The sequence below is a fragment of the Rhea pennata genome, chromosome 3 (genome assembly GCF_028389875.1).
Source record: "Rhea pennata isolate bPtePen1 chromosome 3, bPtePen1.pri, whole genome shotgun sequence".
Classification (NCBI taxonomy): Eukaryota; Metazoa; Chordata; class Aves; order Rheiformes; family Rheidae; genus Rhea; species Rhea pennata.
Window position 1 is genome coordinate 20901058 of NC_084665.1, and position 15882 is coordinate 20916939.

At 37.6% G+C, this 15882-nt stretch overlaps 1 protein-coding gene across 2 annotated transcripts in view; it reads right to left on the reverse strand.

The window, feature by feature from the left end:
• Window positions 1-15882, reverse strand: part of MACROD2 (mono-ADP ribosylhydrolase 2) — an 879171-nt gene that overhangs the window by 190170 nt on the left and 673119 nt on the right. The window lies entirely within an intron of this gene.

The following is a 15882-nucleotide window of genomic DNA, read 5'->3' on the forward strand; positions in this document are numbered from 1 at the left end:
AGCATCAACCTTATTTGGTAAGTTTTGGGGCAGACAAAAAAGGTTAGAATATCCATTATGTTTAGCATTGCTTCTCCTTATTAGTAATGGAAAATCAGCTAGTAATTAATTAATTAATAATCAGTAAGCTCATTCCTAATAGCTAAGAGGGAAACATTTCCTTAAGGCCAGTGATCTGGCTATATACTGGTACAAAACATCTTAAATAACAAGGGTTATCCCTGAATAAGATCTAGAAGACCATTACCTCTTACGTAATATGATAATCAGCCAAAAAGTATTTGACATTAGTTTCTCAGGTCTTGATTTTGCTACTGTGCCTGTGACAGAGACTTTTGAGCTAACCCAGCATAGAAATTTAGCTGATAATTCTAAATAATAGTAGGATATAGAACTAATTGGAAAGTCCCGAGCATTAAATAATTTCTTTCTGTCTTCAAAAGCATAGTATCAATCACACAGATTGCTGTCCTCACCCTCCTTTTCTGGCATTCTCAAAAGAGGAAATGGGAAAAGTACAGAACACATAAATCATTTTGATATAAAAAGAAAAGTGTTTAGGCACCCATGTAATGAATCCCCAACACTGTCATTTAGGTTAAAGGCCATAAAAAGTTTTGTAAGGCCCTGAGTCTAAACAGTATAGCAGAATGGAAACCTGGTCTGCATGCTCATGCAGCAATAGGAAACTCTATCTTAAGCAAACACACGAGCTAAACTCTAAATAATCCCATAAACCAATAACCACAGTAAGATACGGGCTAAGCTACATTTCTTACTCTGAATCTTACTTTGGTTTTTGCATTTTAGCAGCAAATATTGGATTGCCAATTAGATTAGCCACTCAAAGTTATCTGAATGTTGTGAAAAATGTTTGAGTTTCTTTCTTACTTATTTAGAATTAGCAGAATTCAAGGATTCATTTGGATTCAAGATCCAAAGATGATGCTATCTCATAAAGTACAGAAAGCCTAGGGATTGTCATTAATCATGGAAACCATTACAAAAAAGCAATGAGATAGAGAATAAAATGGATTTTGCCTTGTTCAGGACAGAACCATGCTGTTACCTGATACAAAAATAATAAAAACAGGTAGTTCTGTTTTTAGAAAAGAACAGGTTTTCTCCTTCCTACTCAACACATGCCACCCTGGACAACTAAGACATGTCAACAAATGTGGTCTGTGGACTTTGCAACATACTGCCTGTAACTGCAATTGCATTCTGATTATTTGTGTATTTGTGTTTGTTTAGAACTGGCACCTCTTAACGTGAATCCAGACAGGACAGACACACTACGATACATATGTTCTTGAGGAAAAATGCTTGGGGTTGAAGAAGCAGCAAACTTGAATGTTTGAACTCGCTCTGCCAAGATCAGCTTCTTCCTTTTTAAATCTGTGTGGGCATCTTAAACAGCTCTGTCTGGCTGTTGACCCCTGTATGCACCAAACTGAATATAATGATATAAATGATGTCCTTAGCAAAATGCTTTGAAATTTGCCAATGAAAATCCAAATATCAAGTTTGTATATATGAATTATATACAGCAATATGAAAGAATAATTGGACCCTTGGCAGACTCCTTAGCCAAAATACGATGCAGAATAAAGTAGACAATTTCAATAATCATGAATATATAAAGGAGAATATTTTAAAAGATACAATAATTTTACTTTACATAAAGTTATCACTGGACCCCTTAGGTATTGATTAACATTTCAAAAAAGTTTATTTGTAGAATAATGTTGATTTCTGATACACCTCCTATTAAGCCGTTAAGTATTCATATTACTTTACAGCTGTCACACAGATACAAATGAACACAATATACTGCTCACCGACAAGCAAAACCTGAAGGTTAAAAGCATGTCTTACGGAAAGGATATTCAGCTACGACTATGCAATGCTACACTCCATTTAGTCTGCTTTAAGAAAAGAAAGGTAAAATGCCAAGGATATTTAATAACAACATTAATATGGTCAACAAATTTTATTTCTGCTTTCTGTAAACTAGGGGCCAATTCCATATTTTAGAAATTATGGAAATTCGTCTGTCTATTCTACAAATATCAACGTAGTCCTTACAAATCAGCAAACTACTCACATAGCTTGTAAAATATATCTTAAGCTTTCATTAGGCACTGTTAGTCTTTCTGAAGCTTTAGATATTTTTATGCACCTAGTCTTCTCTCCTGATTTGTCCCAGTAGGATTAGCAGTCATTTACTTTCACAATATTCACTTTCATAGTATATTGAGCACATTTCCCTAGCTTTTCAGGAACTTCTTTTCTGCTTTGTCATGAAAACAAAAAAGATACTTAAAGCACTTCTGCTACTGAAGCAAATGCTGACATTCAAATTGGACAATCTGATTCAGATCTTAGGAAACAAATCAAAATATTGCCAATAACGAGAGATCCCAGAATTAAACTAAATTTTCACTTTTTTGGCATTGTGCAATCTACAAGAAAAACTGACCAGACAAATCAATGCAAGGAAAAGCAATTCTTGTTAAAGCAAAAGACTCTCAAGAGATTTTAGTTGAGTTCCAAAAATGTTTAGTACAATTCATTTGACTTTGAAATTGCAACAGCTTTCCCTAAACACGGACAGCAGGAACGGACAATTTCATTGCTGTCTCACTAACGCTCGGCACAGTAGTAATTCCACCAATCTATTTGTTTAAGCCTTTTTGCACTGGCATTAAACCTAGAAATCTTACCTCCCTTAGTACAGCACTAGAAGCTCATCGTCCCATCTTTTAACGAGTTTCAATCACATTGAACAGTTCTACAAAATGCAGAGGGTCACCTTGGCCCATAAACATGATGTATAGGCCTTGTCCCAAGATATATAACCTTGCAACAGAGCCCATTTGACACACAGTTTGGACAGACAGATCCATGATAGCTGTGGGATAAATAATACAGAAAGCCTAGCTTTTCAATGCCTAGTCTTAAATCAAGAGTGTCTTCAGTCCCATGAGGCAAGGACTGACTGATATAAATTTACTCTGCAAGATCACACCAGTCAAAAATTGTTTGGGTGGGTTAATGGTTCCCCTGTGGGCAATAAGCTGTATTAGGAGTTACCTGGATCTCCACCCCTTTCCTCATTCATAATAGCCCATTAAAGCTATCATAAGCTCTTTATCACATGCTTCTGGTAATTTGATCATATGTCCACATCAGATCAGATAAAATCTGTACTTCTGTGTGATGAAGTTATGCATAGATATAATATTTATAGTCATAAAACTGTGATCTAATTTTCTGGTTCCAGATGTTATTTACCTAGCTACCAATTTCTGTCTCTTCTGTTTATTTTTCTGGAAATTCATGTGTAATTTCCATCCATAACATAAGCAATGATTCTGAACTCCATCAGACGCACATTTAATGCAAATGCCCGTATAGTCAGTCTTAGAAAGGCTCACCACTAGGTCATCTTCCAAACCCAAGAGACAGGTTCACATATGATTCCAATCCCAAACTCTTAAGACTGAGGGACTCTGAACTAAATGCATATAAGTACATGGAAAAAATAGGCATTTATGATCATTTTTAGTCAGTTTTAAAATTGATGGAGAGTATGCCTTTCAAAGTCATAGGCTAAAAGCCCTGTCTCACTGGAGGGGACATTCTAAAGAATAAGCAGTAATTTTTACTATACAATAAACATCTACTATACAAAAAAGATACTATACAATAAACATCTAGTCTATAAAGCTTTGTTAGACCTCTCAAACTGTAATTTTTGCATGTGTGTATTGCATCAGTGGTTACCCTTGCGTGGGGTTTCTTTTATTTAGCTGAAAGTGGCATGGGCCTTCTCTGCCAGTATTAAAAGCCACACAGTAATTACACAAAATCAACACACAGGAAAAGAAAAACAAAAACCTAGGATAAACACAAGAACTGTTTTCAATTTTCATAGCTTCTTACTTGTATTCTCATCTAAATTTCAATCAGAACACTGCTAACTACACTTTCCATTATTCCTCTAGTCGTTTAAAATAATTATATTGTCTTCTACTTCCATTCTAATTTTCATGATGAATTTATATTTTGTGGTTGATGAGACTTAAAAAGAAGCAGTCCTGATTCTGGATCCCCAGATGACCATCAACTGAACTACTAAATCCCTTAAAGTCACATTTCAGTACATACAGGGGCATGGGCTGTGCTGTTTTTGGCCAACTAGGACTGGCTAGTCAAGTAAGAAACATGGATCTAGGATTGTCTCATGGTGAATTTTTACTCTCTCTCTTGTATTTGAGGTCGCAGGAAAGAGGTGACTGGGTGAAAGGAGACAAGCAGAAGGGTAGAAATTGCAATTGGTTGCCTATCACTGCAGGGCAAAGAAGAATGTTTCCAAAGAAAGTAAGTCCTGGCCCAGGCTAGAGACCAGCCTGCAACAACAGCTGCTGGGCTCTTGTCCTGAGGATGCAAACTGAGACCTTCAAACCAATCGTCTAACTCTTTCCTTCAAGTTCCTAAAGAGACCAAAGGATTTGTTTTCTCTCAGCTATGGAATATACACCAAGCTCTCCCAAATCCCGCAGTGGACAAAGCTTATGCCAAATTATGGATGTGTAATGTACAGTCTAGCCTGACACCTAATCCCATACGAGATGCTCACACAGTCATTTAGTCAAGCATCCTAGCCAACAGTCTCATAACATTTGACTGTGGCCCATCTTAGGCTATCATAATCCATACAAACTAAGAGCAAAGCTTATTTCATTTAGATGATAGGGTCATGCTAGGCTAAGTGTTACTGATTATACACAAGGAAAGTGGTATGAAACTGCTTTAGTCAATGGGATATGGCTCAAATGTTTTGGCAACTTTATGAGAATTTGGCTTTTTTCAGTTGGCTGTTTCATCCCTCGGTGACATCTGCACACACCAATACCTAAGGACATGGATTATAGAAGGGTGGACAATCCTACATGAAGGAGGCCAATAATCTCATAAAGAATACTGGAAGTACAGTTACTTTTGCCTGACCTTTCATTTCTCCAAAATCATGTAAAACATGAGAAACCCGGAAACTACACAGACTATATAAAAAATCTGCTCTCACAAATTCCAATTATATAGTTTTTCTCAGCCTTTCTCACCCCATTCATCACTATCTCTTTATCCATTAGTTGATGTTATTTATAATCCTTGTTTATAATTTTCTAAAACGAGTGGCACTATGCATTTCAGTTGCCTGCTGAATGCATTTGCTTGCTGCTTATCTTGCTCATTTTTTTTGTATGAGCTCTGAGAAGCAGCCTAGATAATTTCTTATAAAATGTAAAATGTGGGTGTTTGGTGTTAAATGGTGTTGAGTTTAGAAAGTGAGGTGGTTAATGAAGAAGTTTGTAAAAATGTATTAGCAATCATTAGGCAAACAATTTCAGTTTACTATACTTCTTCCGGTAACAATCAGGAAAGGGAAAACTTCAGAGGAAACTCCTCTGAAAGCTAGGCTGTTTCTGTAGGTGTCCAGCTTCAGACAGCCACATCAAAAAAAGCATATATTCCCTCCCATGAAAAGTGAAAGTCAGTTTGTTTCTGTAAGTCTGCTATTAATAGTTTCCATAGTCTCCTGAAGTTTGAACTTCTTAAAATTTGCTTTGACAGATTTTTGACACAGATCTCAATTAAATATAATAGATTAACGTACTCTTTTACACTGAAGAACATGGCCACTAGAATATTTCAAGACAAAGTTTGAGGATTGTGCCTCGGATTTGCTACATGAGCTCTGTGGTTCCGAGGAAATGTGCTCACCCCACGGAAAGGTGACCTCGGCTCTTGCAACCGCTGCGTCCACTGCACAAGCGTTGCTTTGGGTCTCTCCTTCTCCCAGGTGGTGGGAGAGGGACTCTCTTTCTCCAGCTGTGTGGATGACTCCAGCGAACACTGGAAGGTTGCTCTGGTAGGTGCAACAAGGCTTTGGGGCCTCGTGGTCAGTCTGCCCCACCACTCTCCTTGGTGCCCTATCAACTTAATTGGCCAGACCATAGATTTAATCCTGTTCCCCCATGACTTCACTGATGTGCAAGAGAAGGTGACATGACAGTAAAAGAAGATGAGAAGCACTTTGTATCAGTAAAGGAGGAACAACAAACCCTTCCATCAGGAAAACATAGCTTTTCCTCTCCGTAACAAGGAGGATAGCACCGCTAGCACAACTTAGCTTGGCAGCTTTTCTAACCACTGCAATCCCACCAAGAGCTCTGCTGCCGCGAAATTCAGGGCTCTGAGCTAACTTGGGAATGGCAGGACAAAATTTGATGAGAACATGGACTGAATAATGGCTGTAAATACCGGAGGATGCTCTTTCTAACAAAGTGAAGAGGAAAACAAGCCTGCATTACCCATCTGCCAGGAGAGGCTGAATGGGCGAGAATGAAGCTGTGCAGGGCCGCAGCATGAGATGAAGATAACACGCAAAAATCTGAGTTTATCACAAAACTTCCTTCTTTTTTGCCTTGCAAACACCCATTTAATATTAGCAGTCACAATCTAATTTTCTATTGCAAAAATAGAGCAGAAAAATTTGTCACAGATTCAACTGAAAACCACATTTTAATATAAGCCATAGATTTCCTAATTCCCTGCAACATTTTCTCTAATCGTCTGCACTAAATTATCCTCTGGATAACAAATCAGATATTATTTTATTAGCATATTTCATTTCTAAGCCTTTCAACACAAAGAAATAACTTTTTTTTTTTTTTTTTTTTAGCAAGAGGCAGCTCTTTGACAATGAAAAGATATTAAATTGTAGGTTTAAAAATTTCCTTTCTTCTGGAACTCCATATATATTGAGAGGGTAACAGAACGATTGTGCTACATCCAGGCTCATTAACTGCTGTTCCCACTAACAAGGCAGGCAAGAGAGAAAACGAGGAGGGGAAGCCTTTCAATATTTCATTAACTCCAATATTCAATTGTTACAACAACGCCACTCAGGAGAGCTTGGACTGAATTTCTGTTACAGACTGTTATTTTAAGAAAATGATACCTGATCAATTTGAGCACTCACAACATTATTTTCCAGTTTCTTTAGTAAGGTGTATTAATCGTCCTCCCATCAGAAACAAGAAAAAGCTGTTTATACTCCACTAAAATTCTTAGAATTTGAAGCAGAGTCATTTAAAAGTAGAATTTTGAAGTTACATATTTTCATATTAATAACCTCTGTGACTGATGCCTATGCAGCTTCTGTATTTTACATAATGGAACGTACACAGCAGAAGTAATATATTTTTTTCTTTTACCTCACCAAACCTGCATATATTATATGGTGGGGTTTTTTTTTCAAATTGTTCTTGTTTTTCACATTATTATATTCCTTCATCAAATGTCTTCAACATTTCTCAACTATTCTGTAAATTTTTGTCGCGCGTAGCAAGTCTTTTCCTTTTAATAATTAATAGGAACATTTTTAAATTTCATTAACTAGACATCTACAATATGAATGGGTCCTATGAAATACTTGCAACATCATTAAAAGCCCTCAGCAGCAGTTATCTTTAAATGGCTCTCAAAGGGTGGTGTCAGAGCTCTGCTTCCCTGTGCTGCTCCCCACCCTCCTGGGCTATCCGGAACTAGAACAGAACAAGCATCTGTTTTCGTGCCATTCCATTAACCTAATTAGAAGGGAAACTGTTTCTGAAGGTAAATTAATAATAACAGCTAAAACAGACCCAAGAAAATCCATCCTGTATCTTAACTGATGGAAAACCAGTTGTCAACTGGAGGCATCGCAGCTGAGGGCAGCTGGGTAGAAAAAAATGTACAGAAATCTACATTCCTCTGTGAAGGTATGGGAACGAACAACAGTTAAAGGGTTTGGAAGCACGGACATGCCTAAATGCCACTGAAATCCACAACTGCTCGGCACTTTGCTCTCTGTGAAGGACGCAGAGGAGAAGGCATCCTTAGCACCTGGCTTTAAGTACTCATATGACCCTCTCATCTTTGTAGACAACCGGGCCACCTATGCACCTTGCTGCACCTCACTGCTTAACCAATGGAAACCTGGCATATATGTCACTCTTGAAAAATTTCAGCTTTCAGAAATATATTACTGACAGCAATTCTAAGGTAGGATTCCTAGATGAAACGGTCAAGCATATATGAAGCTGAATTATTGCACAGTAAGTGGACATGCACCTATCACATCATTAAAAAATGTGATGTGAGAGCTGACACTATAACCCAGCAAGGCTGAACTGCTTCTATTTCATAATATCACCTCAGAGTCATCAAGAAGCTTGGTTGTATTTGTCCTTCTTTATAGCTCCAGCCTTTAAAGCCACGCAGTGACATAAGTCTCCAATTATATTTTCCGCATGTTTCATTCCACAAGCCTTCAAGAAAGTTCAGCTCATCTTAATGGTTATTTGAAAGAAACCTGAAAAGTCTTCCTCAGATCAAAATGAAGACTGGAAAGGAACAGGAAATTCTTCCCTTTAAAATGTATTTAAATACCTTACGAATTTTGGGCTAGTTCAAGATATCAGAATACTCTATAGCTTGTCACAATTATTTATCTACAGTTATGTTCAGAGTTCAATGTACAAAAGAGAAAAGTCAGGAAGTTGATGTTCTCTGCATTAATATTTACTTTAAAATGATAAGTAATTTGCAGTCCCTTATTACTTCGTTGATACTAAGATCAAATGCCGCAGCTACAAGTTTTGGTTATCTAATTACACAGTTACAAAATATACTCTGGTGTATCTTGAAAAATAAAGTTAATGCACACGTTTCTGCAGCTTAAAGCTGATTTTCTTTAATTTCATTGACTTTAGCAATAGTGGAGGAATAGAACAGTCCCTAAAACATAAGCACACAAAACCATCTCCAGACAATCCTTTTGCTGCGGCTAACAATTATATACACTACTTTTATCTGAAAAATGGTCATGCGAAGCCACATGGACACTAACATCAGACACAAATTATTTTTAAAGGAAGCTAGGCTACACAAGAAAAACGCGTCTCTTCTGCACGTAGCTCTAACCTCAACCTGAGCTGAAAGAATGGGCTACACAGTGCTCACACAAGTTAAAAAAAAAATTACTGGTAATATTTTTAAAAAGTTTAGAAAAAGTGCTAATGAAGCACCAGCTGAGATTCAGGAGTGCTGGTGCCTTTGAAGTCTTTCAAAAAAAAAAATGTCATGGAGAAGGTATTTAGTGTGGAAGTTAGATGCACATTGAAACAGCTTCTCTCAAGAGATAAAAGTACCACAAACATTTAATATAAATTCTCTTTACATTATTTTCAATATAACCATTTTACTCCAGCGAAGAATGTGTTTATTAAATGTTCAATGATCAAAGATAAATTAATCTTTAAATACTGCTGACAAATGATTGCTTGGGGACTCCTGCTCATCTAATAAAATGAATCTGCCCTCCCCACATTTCTCCTTGCTATCACACCATAAACTATTTTTATAGCATCTTCTATGCAATGCATCACCAGGCACTTTACATTATAGGACTAATCAGCAGATAAAACACTACCAGAGCCTATAACATTGACATAAACTTCAACATCTAGCAAAATCTAAATCAAAACATCCATTTACAAATGAAGAGAAACACGTCCTGCACTCAAGGATGGGAGAAAATTGTGGAGAGGTGGAGCACACCACTGCAAAGCTGCCGTTCACCAAAGCTGCCACGCAGACCCCCCAAGTTACATCAGAGATTTCAAAGAACATCCCAAAACTCATGTAATCGCCATTTTGGAAAGTAATAAGCAGCTGTTTTGATCACTGCAGAAACTGTCAAATTATTTTAGGGAAAAACTTTGGAAGGAAAACTAGCTCAGCTGAAAGCTGATGAGAACCAAATGATTCCACACTTTGGTATTTTGCAAATCACCATCTAACACTTCATTTCAAAAATATTGGTCAAGGAACTCACTACTACCACCCTCATTCATTAGTATTTTTTGACATAATAACTGTCTGATAGGCAGCAGGGAAAAAAAGTCAAATTAGTAATAAATATCAACAAATTACAGAGAAAAAAATATCAGCTTTGTGAAAGAACCTATACTTGAGCAGATTACAATACTTACACCAATATTATTAAAAATACTCATATACAAGAATAGCACTCCTAGTACTATCAATTAGATTAGATAGGCTGAACTCAGATCTCTTCTAGGTCTATCTTAAAAGCACTACAGTGAGGAGAGGCTGTTTAGAAGCTGAAAAATCAGCAATGAAGTCCAGACTTGTGCAAGACAAGAGCTTAGATACAAAACAAGTCCACTGCATAGTCAGTTGAGATAAAGAGAACTTTGGCCAGAATATGCTTAACTATACAACATTTTGAAATACACAGTAACAAATGATAAACTTCATGTTGAAACATGTCATTTCACATTTCACATGAACAGCGTAGGAACAGATAGGAAGATGGGTATTTATTACAAGCATTATTATAGAACTTTAAAACACCATTATGTGGGCTGTAAGTGTTAACAAAACTAGACTGAAGGCTTTTCACATAAATTGTCACATGGCAATATTTTAATATGAAAAATCAAATTAAAAGACTTTGCCTATAGGAACAATTTATACAGGATTAGAGTGGGAAAAGGGGGTTGAAAACTTTTGGTTAACAAGGCAAAAGGAGAGCCAATCCAATTAGCGATTCTACAGCCTAAATAATAAAACACAACCTTTTGAGATCTACGTGTAATTATACATATTATAATTGGATTTGCAATTTAACAGTAAACATGCTTTCAGCTATGTACTGTGAAAATGAAAAATCCCTATAATTATATTCTTCTAAGTCCAAATAACATATGAACAGACACCCAACTGCAGTATGAATTTTTTTATTGCTGCAGTCACAGTAGTTCTTGGCTTTTATTAAAAGGCCAACCTATACATCCCGCTGCTTGCAACACAAAGCAAAAACAAAATATGTTAGTCTGCCTGATAAATATCACTTTGATTTAAAAAATAAGAAGAAAAGAAAAAAAAAAACAAAATGTTTGGATCAGTAGATCTGATTTTATGCTTGCAGACCTAAAGCTTGCTTGTACCTGCATATCCATACCCACTGCCGTCTTTACTCCTACTGACGCCGTAAGCACTGCACAGCAGCAGGCATCACTGCATTTGCTCTGGGCATTTCCGTTGAGGTACACATTAGGACTAGGGGAAAGCTGTGGCTCACCAGCCCTCACCTGAGCTGGGGCACGCTCCTGCTGGCCGAGGGGACATTGACACCACCCCGCGCCAGGTACCAGCCCATTGCTGTCCTCACAGCTGCATGCCACACTCGGTTACCTCGTCTTCAGCAACAACCTGACACGGCTGAAAGACCAACCTGCCTTCACTGTGCTCCCCTTTGCTCTGGCACACACGGAGACAGAGTGACAAGCAGAAGTTTTCTTGCAGGGTGGAGCAAGGAGCAAGGGAAAAGTACACCCCAGGTTAATAACCAGTCAACTCAATGACAGAGAATCAGGCTCTGCATTTGTGGCAGCTGCTCCAAAAGAGAACTCAGAAATGAGAAACGAGAAAGTATTTAAAAAAAAGAAAAAAAAGAGTATACTTTGGTAAATGGCTTAAAATCCTTCCAAAATAATCCCCAATCCTCTTATATTCCCTAGATCTAATCCACCAAAAAAAAAAAAAAAAAAAAAAAAGAAGAAGAAAATAACACAGAGGGAGCAACCTTGGATATAGATGAATAGCCTTGCAAGACAGGGCAATGATATTCACACCATTACCTATGACCTTGCAAGGGCAAAATGAAGTATTTGCAAGTGCTGGCATGGCTTCTCCTTCATTTTAAATTGCAGAGGCAGTGGACACAGCAACCGCAGCATCATCTGCAGCAGACACGGTACATGGGAGCCCTTGGACAAATTCCCTTACAAGCAGCCAAAGTAGGGCTGCGAATAATTATAGGGGAACAAGTAACTATTATGGGGAGCGTGGACTGCAAGTTGAACGCCAGGAACAAAGAGCTAGATTGCGAGCCTTTGTGAAGCACAGTGACTGAAAACCCCTGCTCAGTGGATTGCGTTTTGAAAGGATCTGCTTGAATTGGCCAAAAATTTACATGATGATCAAAGGTAAAATAAGTTTAACTGAAGAACAGCAGAAATGTGCTTCCGTTTTCATAGGCAGTGTGGGAATGGGACGCCATAGGCAAAAAGATGAGAAGATAGCCCATGCATTGCAAATCAAGGTTACTACTTTTGTTATTAGTTCAAAAATTCAGGTGTATTTAAGATTTTTAATAAGAAGCAGGCATGTTTCATCCCTGTCACAGACTCAGGTGCTCAAGCAATGGGCACACACAGTGGCCTGACATGACAGAAATGGCATCATCAGCTTTTTCAACATTTAATATAGAGTACAGAGGCAGTGGATAGAATGAACACAGGTTTCCACTAGCAGAACTGGAGGGCAAGAGGTCTTTGGACACTTCCACTTCATAGTTCTCTATGACCAGTGTTGAAAAAAACAACGACAATAAAATAATTAGTGCCTAAATAGTGCAAGTACCCACAGCTGTACGTGCACGTACATGTGCACGTGCACGTGCACCTGAAGTGTCTAACCACAGCTGCTCAAGCACCAGCCCTTCCTGTTCTACTCTGGTCAGTGATCAGGACCCGCAAAGTTTGGTGACAGCCAGGAGCTGCAGCTCCAGCAATGCCGGGGTCTGAATTCTGTTGCTGGATTTTTGAAAACGCTTCAGTCAAACCTTTCCGGTTCAAACAGCATCATGATCTGAGACTGTGCATTACAAGAGATCCTCTCCTGTATCTTGCCTCCACATGGACATATGCTATATATTTATATATGCAGGACATCTGAAGAACAAGAATATCTGCAACACATTTGACTTTGGGGTTGTTAAAAGCGAAAGCTGTATTTTCAAGCTGAGGGACTCCTGATCCAATCAGGGTGCAAAACGCTTGACCCTAGTATCTTTACAGTTACGTTAGCAGAACATTTCTATTAACAGACAGATACACCGCACCAAGAATTTACTGTACCTTTCACTAAACAAACAGACAACAGTCTCTCTTAATACCTCAGAAATAGCCACAACCCTGTGCACCTCTTTAGTAATATAGTAAGAAAAAAAAGATTTGTTGCTGACATGGAGCTAGCTGTCTTTTACATATCTCAGACTCTAAAATCTCTAATTAATTAAGCTGTAGACTTCCATTAAATTTGGTGCTCAACCTCATCAGAATAACTAGTAATAGGTAGTCACTTAGCTCACTCGTGCTCAAAAAACTGAACTTCAGCAACAGATAGAATACAGATAATCATGCAGCAAGAATACAATGGACAGTATTAATAGCACTACTGAGAGGAGCCCAGAGTATGCCAAGAGATTAACAGATCATAATAAACTTACTGTCCTTGAACAGCTTCAATTTTAAGGCCTTAGACAAGTTTACAAGTGGAAATAGTAAATCATTAAAATATCTGAGCAGCGTAACTAAACATGTGCTTCCTGGCTTAATTATGATCTAGTCAGAGAAGTACATTTTTATATATGAAAAAAGTCTATAATCAGCAGGACCATTATCCGGAAGTACACTGTTAAATCGGAGATGGCAGCCAATAGCTATATGCATAATTCACATAGTGAGCTGGGATTACTCACTGGTTCACATCCTCCTGAGCCCGAACATGAGTTCTAATAGTCATCCAAACAGCAATGCAACAATACAAGTTGATGAACTCACAAAGGAAAATCATCTCACAACTGTGAATAGACATTTGCTAATAATATAACATAAAGGAATGAAAATCTCAGGACAGTATCAAGTCTAAAATTTGTAGGAAATATAGATCTATGAGAGGAAGCATCTCTAACAGTTTTACTTCTCACAGTAGAAAAATTTCCTGAGAAAGGTGACCTCCAATTTCAGCTGCTATCTGGTTCCAAACATTCAGCAGACTCTGAGCAGAAGATGAGGAACGGACACTCAAATCCAAGCCAACAGAGGAGAATTCAGCAGTTGCAGCAAGCCATGTTATCTGCAAAACCAGTTATTCATGCTTGCAAAACTGCAAAATTCTTGACAGAGTGAAGAATGTCTTTCCAATACAGACAGATGAGCTCTGACCAACGGCATTCAAACACACATTTTTTTCTAATTTGATGAAGATACGAGAATCGAAAATTTAAGATTAGATTCTGATTTCAGTCACAGGAATAAAAGCAGGAACAACCCCAGTGACATAGCTTCCATACAGCTAATGTCTAGTCCTTTGAGCCTAGAAATAAAAGGTAGGAGAGGCTTGATCATCCTTTAAAAAAGAGTAGTCCGTGTATCTCTTTGAATAAGCCAGTGTTGACTTAATGCATGGGCCAAATTGGGCCAGCAGTGGTTTGACAATGGTTAAGTCAGATTTTCTGTCACCTGATGAAAAGTCCTCTGTCAGCCCACAGCAATCACACAGAGAGCAACAGGTTGTGCAAGGCCTTTGGAGTCCTAAAATGACTCAGCAACAAGTGAAAAAATACTAGAAAGCTGTAAAAGAACTCAAGAAAAAAGAAAGTGTGATCTTAATGGCAGAGTAGAAGCAAAATTAAGAGCAGTCAACTGTGAGCAGTTTCAAAAAATACCAAGCTGGAGAGAAATACAAAATAAAGCCTTCCCGCAACCTGAGCTGCCTCTCAGCTGCAATAGCAGAAAATACAGAAGAGGAATCAACTTCCAAAGTACAATGCAATTCCTTCACCATCTTCTCACAGCCAGGTTCTTCCTCAGGAAAGGTAACAATAGTCCCAGAAATACTGAAGGGACATACAAAAAAAAAAAAAAAAAAAAAATCTGAACTGTGATGTTTCAAGGGACATTTCATAAAGCAGAATATCAACACATACTTTTATCCTTATCTGGTGTCAGAAAAATATTTACAAGAAGGGTAAAAAAGAAGCAGCATCTCATATTAGGAAAACCCCAATTCAACCAACATTTCATGTTACAAGCATGGAGTCTAATTAAAATAAGCTAATATATAAAGTTAATTAAGAAGACAAGCCTGGTTCAATGTGGAGATGGAAATCTGGAAGGTTGGCTAAAAACTCTATCACAAACAGCTTAATTCCTCCATGCCCTTCAGCTACATTTGCCAGCAATAAAAATAATCTCATTCCAGATTTTAAGCATGACATCCTGGAGAGCATGGTCTGCCCCTTGCAAGAAGTTAGGTTTTATTAACTACATCAGATATGCAACATTAGGCAAAATGTGGAAGGAAAAAACGTGGATTTAAAGAAATTCACACCTCTAGTTTCAGATGTTTCGGAGCAAAAATAACGTAACTTAAATAAAAATTTCTCCTATAGATCATATTTTTAAGGTCATATCTTTCACTCTTTTCATGTCCTAAGGCATACATCAATAAGCTCCTGTGAAAACCATTTAAAAAAATATCCATGTTATGCACCCAAAACCTCCCAGAGGTCAGGGAAAGTAATCTTCAAAAACTATATAATGATTTCAAAAGTAAGCTCTTTCTGTATAACTCTTAATAAAAGAAAGAATGAATTTCTGAGATTTCTTAAAGAGTAGGAATATTAGGGTCTTGTATTACTTTAGCCTTTGCTACTTCACAAGCATTCCACACTATTTGTCTTAGCTGCCTTGGGGAATTGTAACTACAATTACACAATGCAAAATAAGTAGCATTAGTCCTGAGGTTAGATGAAACACCTAAAAAATTCTGGCTTCTTTCATGGTTATGAAAATGCACATTGACTTTTCTTTTCCTTAATAAGATGAGTAAGTTGTGCCTGAGGCTAGCAGAGTTCCAAGCAGCCTAGGTAAGGAGCCTGAGTACAAGTGTGAT